Source organism: Callithrix jacchus, chromosome 5 (assembly GCF_049354715.1).
Source record: "Callithrix jacchus isolate 240 chromosome 5, calJac240_pri, whole genome shotgun sequence".
In the NCBI taxonomy this organism is placed as follows: Eukaryota; Metazoa; Chordata; class Mammalia; order Primates; family Cebidae; genus Callithrix; species Callithrix jacchus.
Window position 1 is genome coordinate 119,728,486 of NC_133506.1, and position 18,789 is coordinate 119,747,274.

Below are 18,789 nucleotides of genomic sequence, written 5' to 3' on the forward strand. Positions count from 1 at the left end.
CTTCACCAGGAGGTTTGCATTCTGAGACAAGTAATTACACATATTCTATGAAATGATGAGCAGTGACATGTTGCTAGAAATGGGTGGTGTGCCTAGGGTGGGAAGGCATTAACTCCCCCTTTTTACAGATGAGGAAACTGAGGCTCAAGTTCTCTAGATTCCTTCTCTGGTTCACAGTAGTGAATGGCAGATGGGCATTTGAACATGGATTGGTGATTCTAAGTCCTAATGCCTCCTTGGGGTAGGAAGGGAGGTGCAGGAAGGTCGGCCTACGTGGTGTGAAGGCTCCGTCCTCAGTGCCTGGTGCCCTCTGACTGCATGCCACACCCTCCTGTGGCTGCAGAGTGTGGTGCGGGTGGCATTTCATGACCGGCGCCTGCAGTCCACAGAGCAGCAGCAGCTGGCTGAGTGGAGGTGAAGCCGGCCTGGGAACCGCATCCTGGACATCGGTGAGTGGGGAAAGGCCCAGGGCCCTTCCAGCCTGTGCTCTGGCTTGGAAGTCCTTGTGGACTGGGAAGGCTGAGCCCGGCTCCCTGCTTTGCCACCTGTGTCTGCAGATGTGCCACTGTCCCTGGGAGTCATAGCATCCCAAGTGCTGCCCTCACAGCTCAACATGGTGGAGTTTCACTGGGATCCAACCAAGAGGACATCACTTTTCCTGCAGGTGAGCCTGAAGTTGGGCCTGGGAAGAGGCAGATGGGGGTGGCAACCGTGTAGGTGGGAAAGGAAGGTGAGCTTGGGCATAGGTGAGGTGGAAATAAGAATGAATCTCTGGGCCAGGCAGGGTGGCTCACACTGTAATCCAGCACTTTGGGAGGCTGAGGCGTGTGAATCACTTGAGGTCAGGAGTTTGAGACCAGCCTGGCCAACATGGCGAAACCCCGTCTCTACTAAAAGAAAAAAATACAAAAAATTTGCCAGGCATAGAGGCATGTCTGTAATCCAGCTACTTGGGAGGCTGAGGCAGGGGAATCGCTTGAACCCAGGAGGTGGAGGTTGCAGTGAACCAAGGTTGCACCACGGCACTTCAGCCTGGGTGACAGAGCAGGACTCTGTTTCAAAAAAAAAGGAACAAAACTCTGCCAGAAAGGGCCTTGAAGAAGAAATATGGATCAAATCTCAACACAGGGGAAGACTTGTCAAACATTAAAGCAATGGAGCACCCGACGCTGTGGCTCATGCCTGTAACCCAGCACTTGGGGAGGCTGAGGGGGGTGGATCACGAGGTCAAGAGATCGAGACCATCCTGGCTAACACGGTGAAACCCCGTCTCTACTAAAAATACAAAAAAAAATAGCTGGGTGTGGTGGCACACACCTGTAGTCCCAGCTACTTGGGAGGCTGAGGCAGGAGAATCGCTTGAACCTGGGAGGCAGAGGTTGCAGTGAGCCGAGATCACACCACTGCACTGGTGACAGAGTGTGACTCCCTCTCAAAAACAAACAAACAAAAAAGCAATGGAAGAAACTACAAAACACAAGGCAGAATTGAGCTTCCTGAAAAGCGGTCTGGAACTCCATAGGCAAGATTAAAAGGAGACATCAAACAATAAATGGGAAAAATATTTGCCACCTATGACATAAATGCATTATATCCTTTTTTTTTTTCTTTTAGAGTCAGGGTCTCACTTTGTTGCCCAGGCTGGAGTGCTGGAGTGTTGTGGTGTAATCATAACTCAAAACTCAGTGCAACCTTGAATTCTTGAACTTCTAGGCACAGGCAGTCCTCTTGCTTTGGCCTCCCAAGTAGCTGGGACTACAGGTGTGTACCACCATGCCCAGCTAATTTTTTTTCTTTCTTTCTTTTTTTGAGACGGAGTCTTGCTCTGTTGCACAGGCTGAAGTGGAGTGATGCAATATCAGCTCAAGGTCACTGTAGCCTCTGTCTTCTGGGTTCAAGCTAATTTTTTATTTCTTTTTTTTTTTTGAGACAGTTTCGCTCTTGTTACCCAGGCTGGAGTGCAACGGTGCCATCTCGGCTCACCGCAACCTCCGCCTCCTGGGTTCAGGCAATTCTCCTGCCTCAGCCTCCCGAGTAGCTGGGATTACAGGCATGCGCCACCATGCCCAGCTAATTTTTTGTGTTTTTAGTAGAGATGGGGTTTCACCATGTTGACCAGGATGGTCTCGATCTCTTGACCTCGTGATCCACCCGCCTCGGCCTCCCAAAGTGCTGGAATTACAGGCTTGAGCCACTGCGCCCGGCCATAATTTTTTATTTCTATGTTTATTTTTTATTCATTTATTTTTGTTGTTGTTGTTATAGAGATGAAGTCTCATGCTATGTTGCCCAGGCTGGTCTCAAACTCCTGGGCTCAAGCAATCCTTCCACTTCGGGCTTCCAAAGTGCTGGGATCACAGGTGTGAGCCACCACATCTGGCTGCATTGTATCCTTACTATGTAAAGGATGTATAGGCCAGGCACAGTGGCTCACACCTGTGATTTCAGCCCTTTGGGAGACCAAAGGCAGGCGCATTGCTTGAGGTCAGGAGACCAGCCTGGCCAATGTGATGAAAACTTGTCTCTGCTAAAAATACAAAAATTAGCCAGTAATCCCAGCTACTGGGGAGGCTGAGGCAGGAGACCAGGTTGAACCTGGGAGGTGGAGGTTGCAGTGAGCCAAGGTGGTGCCATTGCACTCCAGCATGGGTGACAGAGTGAGACTTTATCTCAAAAAAAAAAAAAAAAAAAAAAAAACAGAAAGAAAAAGAAAGAAAGGCTGGGCACAGTGGCTCATGTTTGTAATCCCAGCACTTTGGGAGCCTGAGGTGGGCAGATCACCTGAGATCAGGAGTTCAAGACTACCCTGGCCAACATGAAGAAACCCCATCTCTACTAAAAATACAAAAATTAGCCACGCATGGAGGCGTGCACCTGTAATCCCAGCTACTCAGGAGGCTGAGGCAGGAGAATTGCTTGAACCCAGGAGGCAGAGGTTGCCGTGATGTTGCCACTGCAGTGAGCCAAGATCTGGCCACTGCACTCCAGCCTGGGTAACAGAGCAAGACTGTCTCAAAAAAAAAAAGATACATATTTTTTCTTTTTTTTTTTTTTGAGACGGAGTTTCGCTGTTGTTACCCACACTGGAGTGCAATGTCATGATCTCAGCTCACCACAACCTCCGCCTTCTGGGTTCAAGCAATTCTCCTGCCTCAGCCTCCCAAGTAGCTGGGACTACAGGTGTGCACCACCATGCCCAGCTAATTTTTGTATTTTTAGTAGTGACGGGGTTTCACCTTGGACCAGGATGGTCTTGATCTCTTGACCTCGTGATCCACCAGCCTCGGCCTCCCAAAGTGCTGGGATTATAGGCATGAGCCACCGCGCCTGGCGATACATATTTTTTCTTTATTTTTTGTTAATTTTTTTTATAGTCAGGGTTTCACCATGTTCGCCAGGCTGGTCTTGAACTCCTAACCTCAGGTGATCCACCCACCTCGGCCTCCCAAAGTGCTGGGATTACAGGCATGAGCCACCGCGCCTGGCCATATTTTAGCTAAATAGAAAATTGAACAAAGGATATGGGCAATTTATATAAGAAAGACACAAATTGCCAGTAAATGTAGACAGTTCAAATCCAGTCAGAGAAATGCTAATTAAGATTACATATAGGCTGGGTGCAGTGGCTCACGCCTGTAATCCCAGCACTTAGGGAGGCTGAGGCGGGCAGATCACAAGGTCAAGAGATCGAGACCATCCTGGTCAACATGGTGAAACCCCATCTCTACTAAAAATACAAAAAATTAGCTGGGCATGGTGGTGCGTGCCTGTGGTCCCAGCTACTCAGGAGGCTGAGGCAGGAGAATTGCCTGAACCCAGGAGGCGGAGGTTGCGGTGAGCCGAGATCACGCCATTGCACTCCAGCCTGGGTAACAAGAGCAAAACTCCAACTCAAAAAAAAAAAAAAAAAAATACAAAAATCAGCTGGGTGTGGTGGCACATGCCTGTAGTCCCAGCTACTCAGGAGGCCAAGGCAGGAGAATGGCTTGAACCTGGGAGGTGGAGGTTGCAGTGAGCTGAGATGGTGCCACTGCACTCCAGCCTGGTCAACAGAGTGAGATTCCATCTAAAAAAAAAAAAAGATTTTATATGTACGTGTGTGTGTGTGTGTGTGTGTGTGTGTGTGTGTATTTGACAAATGCTTAAAAAATTATTATTGGTAAGGTTTGGGGAAACAGACACCCTTACATGCCTGCAATCCCAGCACTTTGGGAGGCCAAGGCAGGTGGATTGATTGAGCCCAGGAGTTTGAGACAAGCCTGGGCAACATAGTGAGACCCCAGTCTCCACAAAAAATACAGAAATTAGCCTGTACCTATAGTGGTCATGATCGTGCCACTGCACTCCAGCCTTGGTGACAAAGGGAGACCCTGTCTCAAAGAAAAAAAAATTAAAGTAAAAAATAAATTTTTATTTCTAGTTTTTAAAAGAGAGAGAGAGTGTGTGTGTGTGTATGTGTGTGTGTGTGTGTATACATGTCATACATGTTTTTTTCTTTCTTTTTTTTTTTTTTTGAGACGGAGTTTCGCTCTTGTTACCCAGACTGGAGTGCAATGGCATGATTTCAGCTCATCGCAACCTCCACCTTCTGGATTAAAGCAATTCTCCTGCCTCAGCCTCCCGAGTAGCTGGGACTACAGGTGCGTACCACCATGCCCAGCTAATTTTTGAATTTTTAGTAGAGACAGGGTTTCACCTTGTTGACCAGGATGGTCTCGATCTCTTGACCTCGTGATCCACCCGCCTCGGCCTCCCAAAGTGCTGGGATTATAGGCGTGAGCCACCGCCCCCGGCCTTACATGTTTTTTTCTTACCCAGAGAAGATGAGAGCAATGCTTGAATGCTAACAGTAGCTGTCTCTGAGAGGCGAGGTGATGGGAGATACCTAGATTCTTTTTTATACTTTTTCAGTGTTTTCCACACTTTCTACATTGAATACATTTCCCTTTAATTGAAAAATACTGCCCACCTCTTTTTTTTTTTTATTTGAGACAGAGTCCCACTCTTGTTGCCTAAACTGAAGTGCAGTGGCATGATCTAGGCTAGCTGCAACCTCCGCCTTCTGGGTTCAAGCGATTCTCCTGCCTCAGTCTCCTGAGTTGCCAGGATTACAGGGATGCACCACCATGCCTGGCTGATTTTTCTATATTTAGTAGAGACGGGGTTTCACCATGTTGGCCAGACTGGTCTCAAACTCCTGACCTTAGGTAATCTACCCATCTTGACCTCCCAAAATGCTGGGATTACAGGCATGAGGTACTTTGCCTGGCATTATTATTTTACATTATTATTTTTATTTTTATTTTATTTTTTTGAGACGGAGTTTCACTGTTGTCACCCATACTGGAGTGCAATGGCACAATCGCGGCTCACCGCAATCTCCGCTTCCTGGGTTCAGGCAATTCTCCTGCTTTGGCCTCCCAAAGCGCTGGGATTACAGGCTTGAGCCACTCTGCCCGGCCTATTATTTTTTTTTATATAGAAGGTCTCACTCTGTTGCCCAGGCTGGAGTGCAGTGATGCTGTCATACTTCACTGCAGCTGGAACTCCTGGGTATAGACAATCCTCCTGCCTCAGCCTCCTGAGTAGCTGGGATTACAGTCATGTGCCACCAGGCCCAGCTAATTATTAAATTCTCTGTAGAGGTGAGGTCTCACTCTGTTGCCCAGGCTGGCCTCAAATTCCTGGTCCGAAGCCATCCTCTTGCCTCAGTCTCCCCAGCTGCTGGGATTATAGGCGTGAGCCACTAAGCCCAGCCAAATTTAAATTTTAAATATTTTTTAAAATATGGAGGTGGAGGTTGCAGTGAGCCAAGATTGTGCCATTACACTCCAGCCTGGGCAACTCCATCTAAAAATAAATAAATGACTTTTTTTTGAGACAGCGTTTCACTCTTGTTACCCAGGCTGGAGTGCAATGGCGTGATCTCGGCTCACCGCAACCTCTGCCTCCTGGGTTCAGGCAATTCTCCGGTCTCAGCCTCCGAGTAGCTGGGATTACAGGCACGCGCCACCATGCCCAGCTAATTTTTTGTATTTTTAGTAGAGATGGGGTTTCACCATGTTGACCAGGATGGTCTCAATCTCTTGACCTTGTGATCCACCTGCCTTGGCCTCCCAAAGTGCTGAGATTACAGGCTTGAGCCACCGCGTCCGGCCCGAATTTTTTTTTTCAGTCTAAGTCTATTTCATGCAATAGTTGACATACACTTATACTAAAAATTATTTGCTATTTATCTGAGATTCAAATTTTACTGGACATCCTGTATTTTATCTGGCCACTCTACCCTTGAAGGGGAAATCTTGGCTCAGATGTGAGTAGAGGGAGCTTTCTGGGTAGAGGAAGCTTTCTGGGTAGAGGCCTCTGGTGAAAACTCTGCAGGTGTGTTGGGGTCCTGATTAGCGGGGCAGGGTGGGTCTGTGGGTTCACTGATGAGTGAGAAAGAGCAGCCGTGCAGCAAGGCTCTTTAAGGTGCTCCAATGCCAGGGTTAGGAACTTTGCTTCTGGTTTCATAACCATGGGGAGCCACTGAAGAATGTTGACCAAGGGAAAGAACCTAATAAAGTGATGCTTTAAGAACGGAAGCTGGCTGGGCGTGGTGGCTCAAGCCTGTAATCCCAGCACTTTGGGAGGCTGAGGTGGGTGGATCACCTGAAGTCGGGAGTCTGAGACCAGCCTGGTCAACATGGTGACACCCCATCTCTACTAAAAATACAAAAATTGACGACATGGGGGCACAAGTTCTGTAATCCCAGCTATTCTGGAGGCTGAGGCAGGAGAATCGCAGGAACCTGAGAGGCGGAGGCTGCAGCGAGCCGAGATCGCCACCACTTGCAGGCAACAAAGCAAGACCCCGTCTCAAAAAAGAAAAACAAAATAGAATGGACACTGGTTGGGGATGGAAAACTGCTGTAGTAGTAAGTGGCTGACAGGTGGCAGGCGGATAACAGGTTTGGGGTGGACTCCCTTGCATGTGGGTGGACTTGAGTCACCCCGTTTTCTCTTTGTTTCTTCTCCGTCTCAGGTTCACTGCATCAGCACACAGTTCACATCCTGAAAGAAAGGTGGAGAGAAAGGCGTCCCTTTCTGCCTCCTGATCAACACCTTCAGGCCTAGTGACAAGGGGCTTCCACCTGCACTTGGCTGGCTGCCTCATCAAGGTTTTTAAGGTACGGGCAGCAGTGCGGCCTGTTTTCCTCCCTCACAGGGCTGTCACCTGGCCTCGCTGGCTGTGTGGGTTCTGGCCCCACGTTGCTGTGCCCCTCAGCCTGCTGTGCCCCACCTCTTGGACTGTTTCCTTTTCTGTACACAGAGGGATGGGACTTGGTCTCCGTCTCACAGGCAACCCAACAGAGCCACTGAAGGGAGGCGGACAGGTAAAGAAGGAGCCTCTGGCCCGGTGTGGTGGCTCATGCCTGTAATCACAGCACTTTGGGAGACTGAGGCAGGTGGATCACAAGGTCAAGAAATCGAGACCAAGGGCCTGGCGTCCGCTTGTTGCGTCCACCCACAATTCCCGCCGTGGCTGCGTGCGGGCCGGAGTGTTTGCCGGCTGGAGTCTGCGCCGGAGCCCGCCGCCTGTAACATGTTGCAAAAACCGAGGAACCGGGGTGGCTCTAGCGGCCACGCCAAGAGGGTCAGAGACTCGAGCCAAGGTGGAGACGCCCGGGCCCCCAGAGACTGCGTTGCGGAGGAGATCCCGAGCACGTCCCGCGGGTTGCGCGGCTTGCAGGGGGCGCGGGGCTCCTCGCCTCAGGGCGCCCGCGATTCTCTGGCCGCCCCCGCTGTGGGGCCCATGACCCAGAAGCAGCTGGAGCTGAAAGTGTCCGAGCTGGTGCAGTTCTTGCTGATTGAGGAGAAGATTCCGATCAAGTGGGCCGACATACTGAAGCACGTCGTCGGGGACTACAAGGACGTCTTCCCAGACCTCCTCAAACTGGCCGCCGAGCGCCTCCAGTACGTCTTCGGGTACAAGCTGGTGGAACTTGAACCCAAGAGCAACACTTACATCCTCATCAACACCCTGGAGCCCGTGGAGGAAGATGCCGAGGTGAGGGGCTACCAAGGCACGCCCACCAAGGTCCTCCTGATGATCGTCTTAGGGCTCATCTTTATGAAGGGCAACACCATCAAGGAGACTGAAGTCTGGGACTTTCTGCGGCGGTTAGGGGTCTATCCTACCAAGAAGCATTTAGTTTTCGGAGATCCAAAGAAACTCATCACTGAGGACTGTGCGGCAGCATTACCTGGAGTACCGGCGGATACCTCACACCGACCCCATGGACTACGAATTCCAGTGGGGCCCACGAACCAACCTGGAAACCAGCAAGAAGAAAGTTCTTAAGTTTGTGGCCAAAGTCCATAAGCAAGACCCCAAGGACTGGCCAGCACAGTACTGTGAGGCTTTGGCCTATGAGGAGAACAGAGCCAGACCTCAGCCGAGTGGCCCAGCCCCATCCTCTTGAAATCTGAGGTGGATTCAGAGGGAATCCCAGGACAAAAGTCTGAGACCCAAAGGCACATCTAGAGGGATGGGGGAAGGGAGAACTCAGGGAGCATATTTCTGTAACACTTCAATGTGCGTAGCTTTAGGATGTGTTTGCACAGTTTTGTTCTTTAATGTTGTGTTATTTGGTTCCAGATTTTCATTTATAAAAGGAGGATTTGTTTTGTTTTGATTTTACTGTTTTTGGTATGAAAAATTTTGTTAGTAAAACGAGTTGGAAAACTTGACTATGATCTGGAACAGATATGCAAGAAGAAACACAGTGAGTTGCTTTGCTGCCAAGAAAATAAAAGCAAGCTAGCTATTATTGGGTCTCATAACTACCCCAGTTTGTAAGGAAAAATAAAAGTTTTTATAAAATTAAAAAAAAAAAACGAGACCATCCTGGCTAACATGGTGAAACCCCATCTCTACTAAAATACAAAAAGCCGGGCACGGTGGTGCATGCTGTAATCCAGTACTCCGGAAGCTGAGGCAGGAGAATTTCTTAACCCAGGAGACAGAGGTTTCAATAAACTGAGATTGTGCCACTGCACTCCAGCCTGGCACGAGACACCATCTCAAAAGAAAGAAGGAGCTTCTGAGGCTTTCCTCATCCTCCTACAGCCCAAGGGTTGACCGGAAACTGAAAATGGATCGTGAGAAGCTGGAGAAACAGCCCATGCATGAGAGGGACAAGTATCAGACCGCCTGCAAGAGCACTGTTTTCTTGGAGGTGCGTGTGTTGGGGCGAGAGCTGGAGGGGAGACTTGGAAAAAAGATCCTTACCATACAGATGGGGAAATTGGGGCCTCCAGAGCTCTGACTGCTGCAGGCCCATCACAGCCCCCAGGACTCCACTGCTTCCTGAAGAAGATACTCTCCACCCTGTCTGTGGTTGTTGAAGCTTTCATGAGCTGATGCCCTCCAGGCTGCCTGTCCTGCGCTGCCCAGGCCCATCGCCACCTCCTTCCTTGTGTGCTCCCTCTGCCTGGCCCCATCGTCCTGCTGCCACTCCTCCTGGCCAGCTCTTCCTGGGCCCTTCCCCACTGCCCCAGGCCCAACAGCTCATTAATCTCTTCCTTCGTGTGGAAACTCCATCCACTTGTCAGGACCTTAGTCAGCTCTTAACATACAGGTGGGAGCAAAGAGCAACGACCTGCATTGCTGTGTGTTTGCCCACAGTGTTCGCCATGGCCGGAGTCCCCTGCAAAACCCCCGCCACCTCTCAGCTCTCTGGCTCTGACCTCTCCCCACTCCTGCAGGCTCCTGTCCCCAGAGAGGTGAGGCAGGATGAGCACCTCCTGTCAGCCTTTTGGGCTGAGAGTGAAGAAAAGGGCTCCCAGCCCAGGGATGGGGCAAGGGGCAGGGCTGAGGGTGGGGCTGAGGACAGACGGGAGCAAGCTCTGTGTCCCAAGGGTGTTGATGGAGGGAGACTGGCTGCAATGCCCCACAGAGTCCCTGAACCATTGCTCCTCTTCACAGGCTCTGTTCCTCACCGCCATTTGCTCTGGACACCTTGGAGTGTAGCCCTGTTAAGGTGAGCCTTCCCCTTCCCACTCCCCAGGGTCTCAAAGCCTTCTCGGCAGTTTCATCTCATGCTCCAGAATGGGGTGGCCCTGCCCCCTGGTGGCCAGATATGGTATGGCCACAGATTGTAACGGACCTGATAGGACTGGGCAAGGAGGAGCCTCCCCTCTCAGCCTTGGGACCTCCCAAGGGAGGGGCTGTTTCCCTTTCTTGTTCTGTCCCTGGGTCCCGGTATTACCTGGACCATCCATTTAATACCTCAGGAGCTGAACCATAGAACCTCCATCTCAGAGACAGAGCAGTGGCTGTATCAGCATCGGTTCTCCAGCTACTGCCAGATGCTGGCCAACTTCACTGGTAAGGCTGGTGTCTTGCAGGAGCCAGACCTGTAGAGACTGAGGGTGGGTGGACACTCAGGCAGGAAACCTGCCTCTGTCTTGGCTTATTGTGGCCCTTTAAGCTTTTTTGGAGTGTAAGAGTTGCCCAGCGTTGTGCTAGGCTCTCATCTCATGAGTGATCCCATGTAATTTATATGCTACTCCTTGATGACAGTGCCCAGAGAGGTTAAATAACTTGCCCAAGACACATAGCTAACAAGTGGCAGAACTGGGATTTGAATCCAAGTCTAACTCCCATGTCTGAGCACACTAGGGCTATATGTAGACTAATAGACTGTGTCCCTTGCTTCCCACCCTTGATCCCAGGCCTCTTTCCCCAGTCTGGCTCTGTCTGACTCTACAGGCCCAGATCTGCTGAAGCTTACACGCCAGGACCTTATCCAGATCTGCGGGGCTGCTGATGGAATCCGTCTTTTCAATACTATTAGAGCTAGGTGCTGGGCACAGCCAATCAGGGTCCCCTTCCCACTGTAGTGGCCCTTATTGACTTAGCTAGTAGGTGTGTTTCATACCATTTTTATTTTTTTAAATTTTTTTAATTAAAAAAATTTTTTTGAGACAGTTTTGCTCTTGTTATCCAGGCTGGAGTGCAATGGCGCAATCTCAGCTCACTGCAACCTCTGTCTCCTGGGTTCAAGCAATTCTCCTGCCTTAGCCTCCTGAGTAGCTGGGACTGCAGGTGTGTGCCACCATGCCCAGCTAATTTTTGTATTTTTAGTAGAGACGGGGTTTCACCATGTTAACCAGGATGGTCTCGGCCTCCCAAAGTGCTGGGATTATAGGCATGAGCCACCGCACCCGGCCTATTTGTTTTTAAATATATATGAAGTTTCACTCTTGTTGCCCAGGCCAGAGTGCAATGATGTGATCTTGGCTCACTGCAACCTCTGTCTCAGCTTCAAGCGATTCTCCTGCCTCAGCCTCCCAAGTATCTGGGATTACAGGCATCTGCCACCATGCCCAGCTAATTTTTGTATTTTTAGTAGAGACAGAGTTTCACCAGGTTGGCCAAGCTGGTCTTGAACTCCTGATCTCAAGTGATCCACCCACCTCGGCTTCCCAAAGTGCTGGGATTACAGGCGTGAGCACCATGTCTGGCTTATATAGTGTTTAAGCCAGAAGGCAACTTAAAGACCACTTAGTCCCACTCCCTCCTTTTACAAAAGAAACTCAGGCCCAAGAAGGACAGTGACCAGTCTGAGGTCACAACCCAAGGCTGGCAGGGCTGGGGTGAAAAGCTGGGCTCCTGTGACCTCCTCCTTCTGTGGCCATCCCACCTGCATCATTCCATTTCTGGGAACAAAGATATTTATGGGTCCCCCCCCCATTTTTTCTCCCCCTAGTGTCCAGCATTCATTAAATATCTAAGAACTGTTTAGTGACCTCCCTCCCTCAGGACCTGGGAGGAGGCTAGGATCTCTCCTAGGATGGGGGCTAGAAGTGGGAGCTGTTAGTTCGGGTATAAGGCTGATACAGAGACTGTTTTCCTGGCCCAGGCCCATCCATCACCGACTGACTTTGTATGTGGCTCAGGAGGCCTCTAGGCAAGAAAACGAGGTTCCAAAGAACTCAGGTGAGGTTCTGGCCTCTCTCCAGAAGACAGGAAATTCGGGTGTAGCTGCCTGAAACCTCTTCTGGGGAGGGTGATACCCCACTATTCCTGGGACCCAGGATGCCCTTCTTGGCATTCCCCTACCTTCTATGAACAGATTAGTCCCTCTCCTTCCAGAATGTCTCCATGGGTTTATTCTACCATGTTCTACTCCCCCATCTTACCTGTCACTCCATTAGCATAAGGAATTAGAACATCATCTTGTGATGCACTTGAGTCCCAGTCATTAACATGTAGGTGTCCTAGGCTGGTGTGGTGGCTCACACCTGTAATCCCAGCACTTTGGGAGGCCGAGGTGGATGGATCACTACTAGGTCGGGAGATTAAGACCATCCCGGCTAACCCAGTGAAACCCGTGTCTATTAAAAATACAAAAAATGAGCCAGGCATGGTGGCATGAACCTGTAATCCCAGCTACTTGGGAGGCTGAGGCAAGAGAATCTCTTCAAGCCAGGAGGCGGAGGTTGCAGTAAGCCAAGATTGTGCCACTGCACTCCAGCCTGGGTGACAGAGCCAGACTCTGTCTCAAATATATATATATATATGTGGGTATCCCATGTCTTTAAACACCTCCCAAAAGGTGAGGGATGAGAGGTGAAGTAGACTTCTTTCCTTCCTCTCCCCCACCCATGGCCATCTTCCTGGCACCCCTGGTTTCCTGTGGGTGCATCTCTGAACCCTCTTCCCCCACTGACCCCTGCCTCTGTTGCCCGTGTCCCAAGACTTTTATCAAGAGCTCTCTCTGGATGAACTCACTGCTGTAGAGCTGATGGGGAAACTGGCTGAGCTCCTGGCCCTCCCAGCCAATCAGATCCATCACCTTTTCCACCAGGGCCCTGGGGGCATCCTCATTCTCCTCAGTGACCAAGTAAAAGGCAGCCATTTCCTGTCACAAGTCCCCATCGAGGCCTTGCTAACACTTCTGCCTCAGATTCAGCTTTCTTTTTCATGGCATGGCTTGTTCTCTTTGGCTTTAAGAACAAAATTGTCTTTGTGCCCACTTCTCTCTTATACGTGGTCCAGAATTTTAAGGATAAATCATACTTTGTGGTTGTGGTGAAGAAAGGTAGGGATTTTAGAGTCAGAGGAGTGTGGCTGGCCAGCCCTATAAAGGGTGATAGGAGTGTGCTGAGCATATATTGTGTGTCCTAAATGAGATTAAAAGGCTCTTTGGGGGCCAGGCGTGGTGGCTCACACCTGTAATCCTAGCACTTTGGGAGGCTGAGGCAGATGATTTCACTTGAAATCAGGAGTTCAAAACCAGCCTGGCCAACATGGCAAAACTCCCTCTCTCCAAAAAATTAGCCAGTCATGGTGGCGGATGTCTGTGGTCCCAGGTACTTGGGAGGCTGAGGCAAGAGAATCGCTTGAACCCAGGAGGCAGAGGTTGCCCCACTGCACTCCAGCCTGGCTAACAGAGCAAGTCTCTGTCTTAAAAAAAGAAAATAAAAAGAAAAAAAAAAAGAAATAAAAAAGGCTCTTTGAAGGGGGTTAAGTGGGTGCATCCCAATTAACTGGCAAACATCTGTGAATGCCAACTTTATGCCAAGGGGAGGGGGATTTGTATAGCTAAAAGACATTTACTGCTTAGGAAAAATGTGGTTGAATAAACGCATTCTCATGAAGTACAAAATGCTCCAGTTTCTGTTGTCAGGGAGTTTATTAGAGAAGCTAAGGCACCACTTTTCTCCACCTGCCCCCTGAATGATACAAGGCAGGACAAGTGCTTGCTGGACATCACCTGGCCTATGGCACCTCTGACTAGTCTGCTTGGCATCTGGTTATTCAGATGTTTGCCTTCCACCCCTCCACATGCCAGAGCTGGTCAGCTTGGCGTATGTATACAAGGGGAGTAGGTAGGAAGAGGTAGATGTGAAGTGGGGTTTTATGAGTTGGGTGTGCCAGACACACTGTAGGCTGCTTGGAGGTTGAGGACCTGACTCATCCTATTGGTGCCTTTTTACTGCTTCAGTGCAGAATCCAGATGGCTACTACTTGGTGCTGACCTAGGCCCAAGGGAACTCCACTGCTCAAGACTGATGGCTTGGTCTTCACCAGAAACCTTGTTAAAACGATTGCTGACTCACTAGGCTCCAGGTGAACCAAACTATCTTGCATCTTACCCCCAGGGAGGAGACAAATAGCTCCAGCTTCACGTTTCTTTCTGCTCAGCAGCAATGGTGGTTGGAAGTCTCCCTTGCCCATTCATTCTGAGCTGGCCAAGTTTATGAGGCAAAAAAACTGGCACGTGGAAAAAGAACTTTTGCCATGAGCAGTGTTGGCTACTGAACACTAAGAGTGTGCTAATTCATTTAAAATTTTTACTCAACCCCTTCCTTTTTAAATTAAAAGTTAATTTTTAAAAGGTATATACACTTAATGTGTTGTCCAATGTGTTGAACATTTAATGTGGTGTTCAGTTTTCTTGGCTTTATTGTCCCCAAGGGGAAACGTCTTCTGCTTAAACTATAAACTAGGGCAAAGGATGGGGTCTGGAACAAGGGAATAAATCAATCCAGCTGGATCGTTTTTTTTCCCCCAATTAGTTTGGGCAAAACTACTGAAGCCTCCAAAAGACAATATTCAAATCACTGTACCTACTAAACTCAGTTCTGCCAGGTGCAGTGGCTCATGCCTGTAATCCCAGCACTTTGGGAGGTGGAGGTGGGTGGATCACCTGAGGTCAGGAGTTTGAGACCAGCCTGACCAACACGGTGAAACTCCATCACTACTGAAAATACAAAAAATTAGCCAGGTGTGGTGGTGTGTGCCTGTAATCCCAGCTACTCAAAAGGCTGAGGCAGGGGAATTGCTTGAACCCAGGAGATGGAGGTTGCAGTGGGCCAAGATTGCACCACTGCACTCCAGCCTGGGAGACAGCAAGACTTTCCGAAAACAAGACAAAAATAAAACTCAGTTCTAAGAGATTTAGGAAATACTATAGTTATTCTCTAGAATTAAGGCTATGGGGCTATCCTTAAAAAAAAAAAAAAAGACATTTTTCTTAAGTTTTAAGAGATGAGGTCTCTGTTGTCAAGGTTGGTCTTGAACTCCTGGTATCAGTGACCTTTCCACCTAACCTCTCAAGTATCTGGGATTACAGGTGTGCACCACTGTGCTTGGCCTTTTTTAAAACCTTAAATTTTATTAATCTTTCATTTTTTGATGTTAAGAAATATTTTCCTAAAGTCATGAATGTATTTTTTTTTTTCCGAGACCCAGTCTTGTGCTGTTGCCCAGAGCTGGAGTACAATGGTGCAATCTCGGCTCACTGCAACCTCCACCTGCCGGGTTCAAGCAATTCTCTTGCCTCATCCTCCCGCATAGCTGGGATCACAGGTGTGCACCAGTGTCCGGCTAATTTTTGTATTTTTAGTAGAGACAGGGTTTCACCATGTTGGCCAGGCTGGTCCCAAACTCTTGACCTCAGGTGATCCATCTTCCTTGGCCTCCCAAAGTGCTAAGATTACAGGCAGGAGTCACTGCATCCAACTAGAGTACCATTTTTTTTCTTTCTTTCTTTAGACTGCCTAGCAGGAGAGAACCACTCTTATATTAAATAGTAAGTGCTTTCTTAAAAGATAAATGGTATCAGGTCATATCTTAACTCCGTTACATTTTTCCCTGTTCCCCCTCCCTTTAAGTTTTACTATGAAAACCTTTAAATATTACAGAAAACTGTGTTTGAAGATTTTCACAGGCACAAAGTGGAAGACAAGTCATTTTTAAGAGTCTGCTGAATAGTTCAGTTAGTATGAACAACTGAGCAGACACTGCTCACATCCTTGGAAGGGACTGTGTTGGGATTAATCTAGGATAAAGGTAGGTCTTTACCTTATGTGGGACAATAAATGGATGTGAAGTGGGGCTTGTGATTCCACAGGGCTCCCCAAGGGCGTTTCATGGCCAGGTAGACAGAGATTTAAATTAATTTGCTGAGTTGGCTCTACTGCTCACCTCTACCAAAAGGATGGGGACCCTATTGCATTTATGTTTGTGTATCTCTATGTCCTAGAGGCCTCTAGCACAGACTAGGTATTGAAATATTCACTGGGATAAAGAGAATAAAAGCTGCCAACATGTGAGTGTTTACTGGGTACCATTATGAGGGATCTGTAGGGATCGCTCCCGCGTGAGGCCCCTGGGAAATGGGCCTCGCCATACAGTGAGCTTGAGCCCGGACACAGATCCCTGGTTGGGGGAGTCAAGCTGAGGGAAAGTAGGAACCGAGAGAGGAACTATATGTTATCCAAAATAATTAACAGACATTACTTTATGGATATGAGGACTTGGGAGGCATTGTGTCTACTTTCGGCTTGTTATGGTTTATTGCTTGTGTTCATTTTGGACCTGTTACTTACTTACCGTAACTTACAGGGCATAACTGTAACTTACTTACCATAGCTTACAGGGCGTGACTATAATCTACTTACCTTGACCTATTGGGCGTAACCTACTTACTGGAAGTAACCTACTTACTGGGCGTAGCCTACTTACTGCGCTTATCTTACTTACTGGGTGTAACTTGCTTACTGTAACTTAAGTACGTTAATCTGGCATAAACAACTTTAACTTCAGAAAAGTATATAATGAAACACATTGCAAAAATAAAATTGCTGCATGAGCATAGTGCATGTAGCCCTCCAGACCTCACTCTTTTCTATCTCCTTTTTTTCCGGCGCGCGCTCTCTTCCAGGTTTGGGACGCTCTCGCTGGACGAGATTCCCAGGCTCGCGTTCAGTTCACAACAGCTGGCGCCCAACGTGGGGCGAGTCAGTTCACACCACCATTATCTCATTTAATCTTTACAACTGTACAAAGTAGATACTGTAATCCTCATCTTACCAATGGAGAACTGAGAAAGGGAGGTTAATTGACTGAGGTCATATAGGATAAATGGTATAGGTTTGACCTCAGGCAATCTGACTTTTGAGCTTGCGCGTTTAACCATTACACTACTCCATCTTGACTCCTTGCTAGTCGAAGTAAGGGCAACCAATGCTCTGCATAGAGAGAAGGGACCTGGGTTGAATTCTATCCATCTAATTAAGGCAACTTATTTACAATATGTCTTTCTTGTTTCTTAATGACAAATGAAGCTCAGGGTATTAAATAATGGCCGTTAAAAAGTATTAAATGGAGGCTATTAAATGAGTCAATAAATGAGTATTAAATAAAGGCTATTAAGGAGTATTTAAAAATGTAAGGATGCCAAAAAGAAGTCCATTCAGCCTCAGGAGACTTTGTAGTTCTAGGCTTCAAGGAAGTTAAAAATCACTGCTCCAAGTCAGGCTATTTCCACAGGAAAATGAAAAGTCTTCACAGCTTATTTTCTTTAATTACATCATAAAACAAAATTAGAACATACAGGAAACAATAGTTACATAACAATTTATATATTTATATATAAAAAACTTATTTATTTTTAGTCCAAAGATTTTTAAAGCAAAAGGAATCCTCTACTGCCACCTCGGATTTTATTTATTTTAAATAACACCCCTCCCCATCCTCAAGTGCCAAAAGTACTGGGTGGAAACAGTCACTTGGAGAGCTAATGGAACCTGATGCTAAGTTACCCCATAGGCAACTGTCAGCTCCAGAGATTGGCTAAGCATTTGGAACAGGCCTGGTGGAGAAACAAGCAAGGAGCAGCCCCCACACATTGCAGCACTCCAGGGTAGGCCCCACAGCTGGGGAAGGAGGGGATTAGACCCTGCAGCCAACCACCTCTGCATTTTACCCCCTCAGAGGAGTGGATGGGGGGTGTGGGGTGCAGGGATGAAACAGAGCCTGGTTTGAAGATAAAAATGTCTCCAACAGCACCATTTACCATCCATCTCTGTCCCTGAGCAGAGTCCGACAGGCATGGGTAGTCCTCACAGTTCTCTGAGCTCTGCACAGGCCACATTATTTGGATCTGTGCTCTCAGGGTCACTGGAAGGTGGGCAAAGGTGAGCAGAGCAGCTGAGAAGTGCACACGGCAGGTTACCTGGAAACAATTCCTGGGAGGAAAAAGGAAGAGGCCAGGGTAGGAAGCATCTGAAGGCCAAGTCATAAAGTAGGAATGGAGAAAAACAAAATTAAGAAATGCAAAATTATAAAAAGGCCTCTCTCCTCTTACAGTCACCCTTTGGAGTGGGTAGTCACAGACACTCGGGGCTCTAAGAGCCACAGCATGGTGAGAAAGGACAGGGGTAGCTTCTGAGGAAAATGGTCTCATGGATCTTGTGTAGGTGCCAACAGGCTTTAGGAGTTATAAATTAGTGTGTAATTTGGAAGTGGAGTGGGGAGGGGAGTGAGAAGAAATCAAGTTCATCTCTTCCTGCACTATCAGAAATGAACAGTCATCAGAGAAGCACAGATAAATTATTCTTAAGGGAAGGAAAAAAGTAATGTAAACCCGAGAAAGCAGCAGCAAAGGTTTCACTTATTAAAAATCTATTATATAGCACTAGGAAAGAAAATTGTCTGTCCATAGGGGGTAAAAAAGTAATTAGTCAAACCATGCCAGTTAGAGACTTTTTCAAGTTAAGATTTTCTAAGACCTTAGGTTTTCATTCTCTAGTGCCATAAAAACAGGGAGGCGGGGGAGGAGGAAAGTAGAATAATGACTTCAAGGGCTGAGAAGGCTGAGGCTAAGGTAAGAAACATATACGTGTGGGGGACAGCAATGTGGTACAGATCTGAATTAATGAGATAATGACAAGAGAAATTTAGTGAAGCAGTTTTCTTCCAATTTAACAAAAAAGACATCACACTTCAAA

At 48.0% G+C, this 18,789-nt stretch overlaps 1 protein-coding gene, 1 non-coding gene and 1 pseudogene across 5 annotated transcripts in view; 2 read left to right on the forward strand and 1 right to left on the reverse strand.

The window, feature by feature from the left end:
• The first annotated feature begins 245 nt into the window (after nucleotides 1-245).
• LOC100404404 (uncharacterized) overlaps nucleotides 246-18,789 on the forward strand; it is a 46,561-nt gene continuing 28,017 nt past the window's right edge. Inside the window, exons 1-6 of one of the 2 annotated variants that reach the window (XR_013535919.1) lie at nucleotides 246-449; nucleotides 558-664; nucleotides 7,025-7,169; nucleotides 9,971-10,025; nucleotides 10,279-10,372; nucleotides 10,757-10,892. This is a non-coding gene — a transcript (uncharacterized LOC100404404). Of the gene's footprint in view, nucleotides 450-557; nucleotides 665-7,024; nucleotides 7,170-9,970; nucleotides 10,026-10,278; nucleotides 10,373-10,756; nucleotides 10,893-18,789 lie in introns of those variants that run through there. The other variant, XR_013535920.1, reaches the window with a different exon arrangement.
• On the forward strand, nucleotides 7,284-8,587 carry LOC144576374 (non-structural maintenance of chromosomes element 3 homolog; annotated as a pseudogene).
• The window catches only part of FBXL20 (F-box and leucine rich repeat protein 20), a 114,366-nt gene continuing 112,920 nt past the window's right edge, over nucleotides 17,344-18,789 (reverse strand). For all 3 annotated transcript variants that reach the window (XM_078374321.1, XM_078374323.1, XM_078374319.1), the window contains one exon: nucleotides 17,344-18,027. The gene's annotated coding sequence lies outside the window, so the exon portion shown is untranslated. The remainder of the gene's footprint in view (nucleotides 18,028-18,789) is intronic.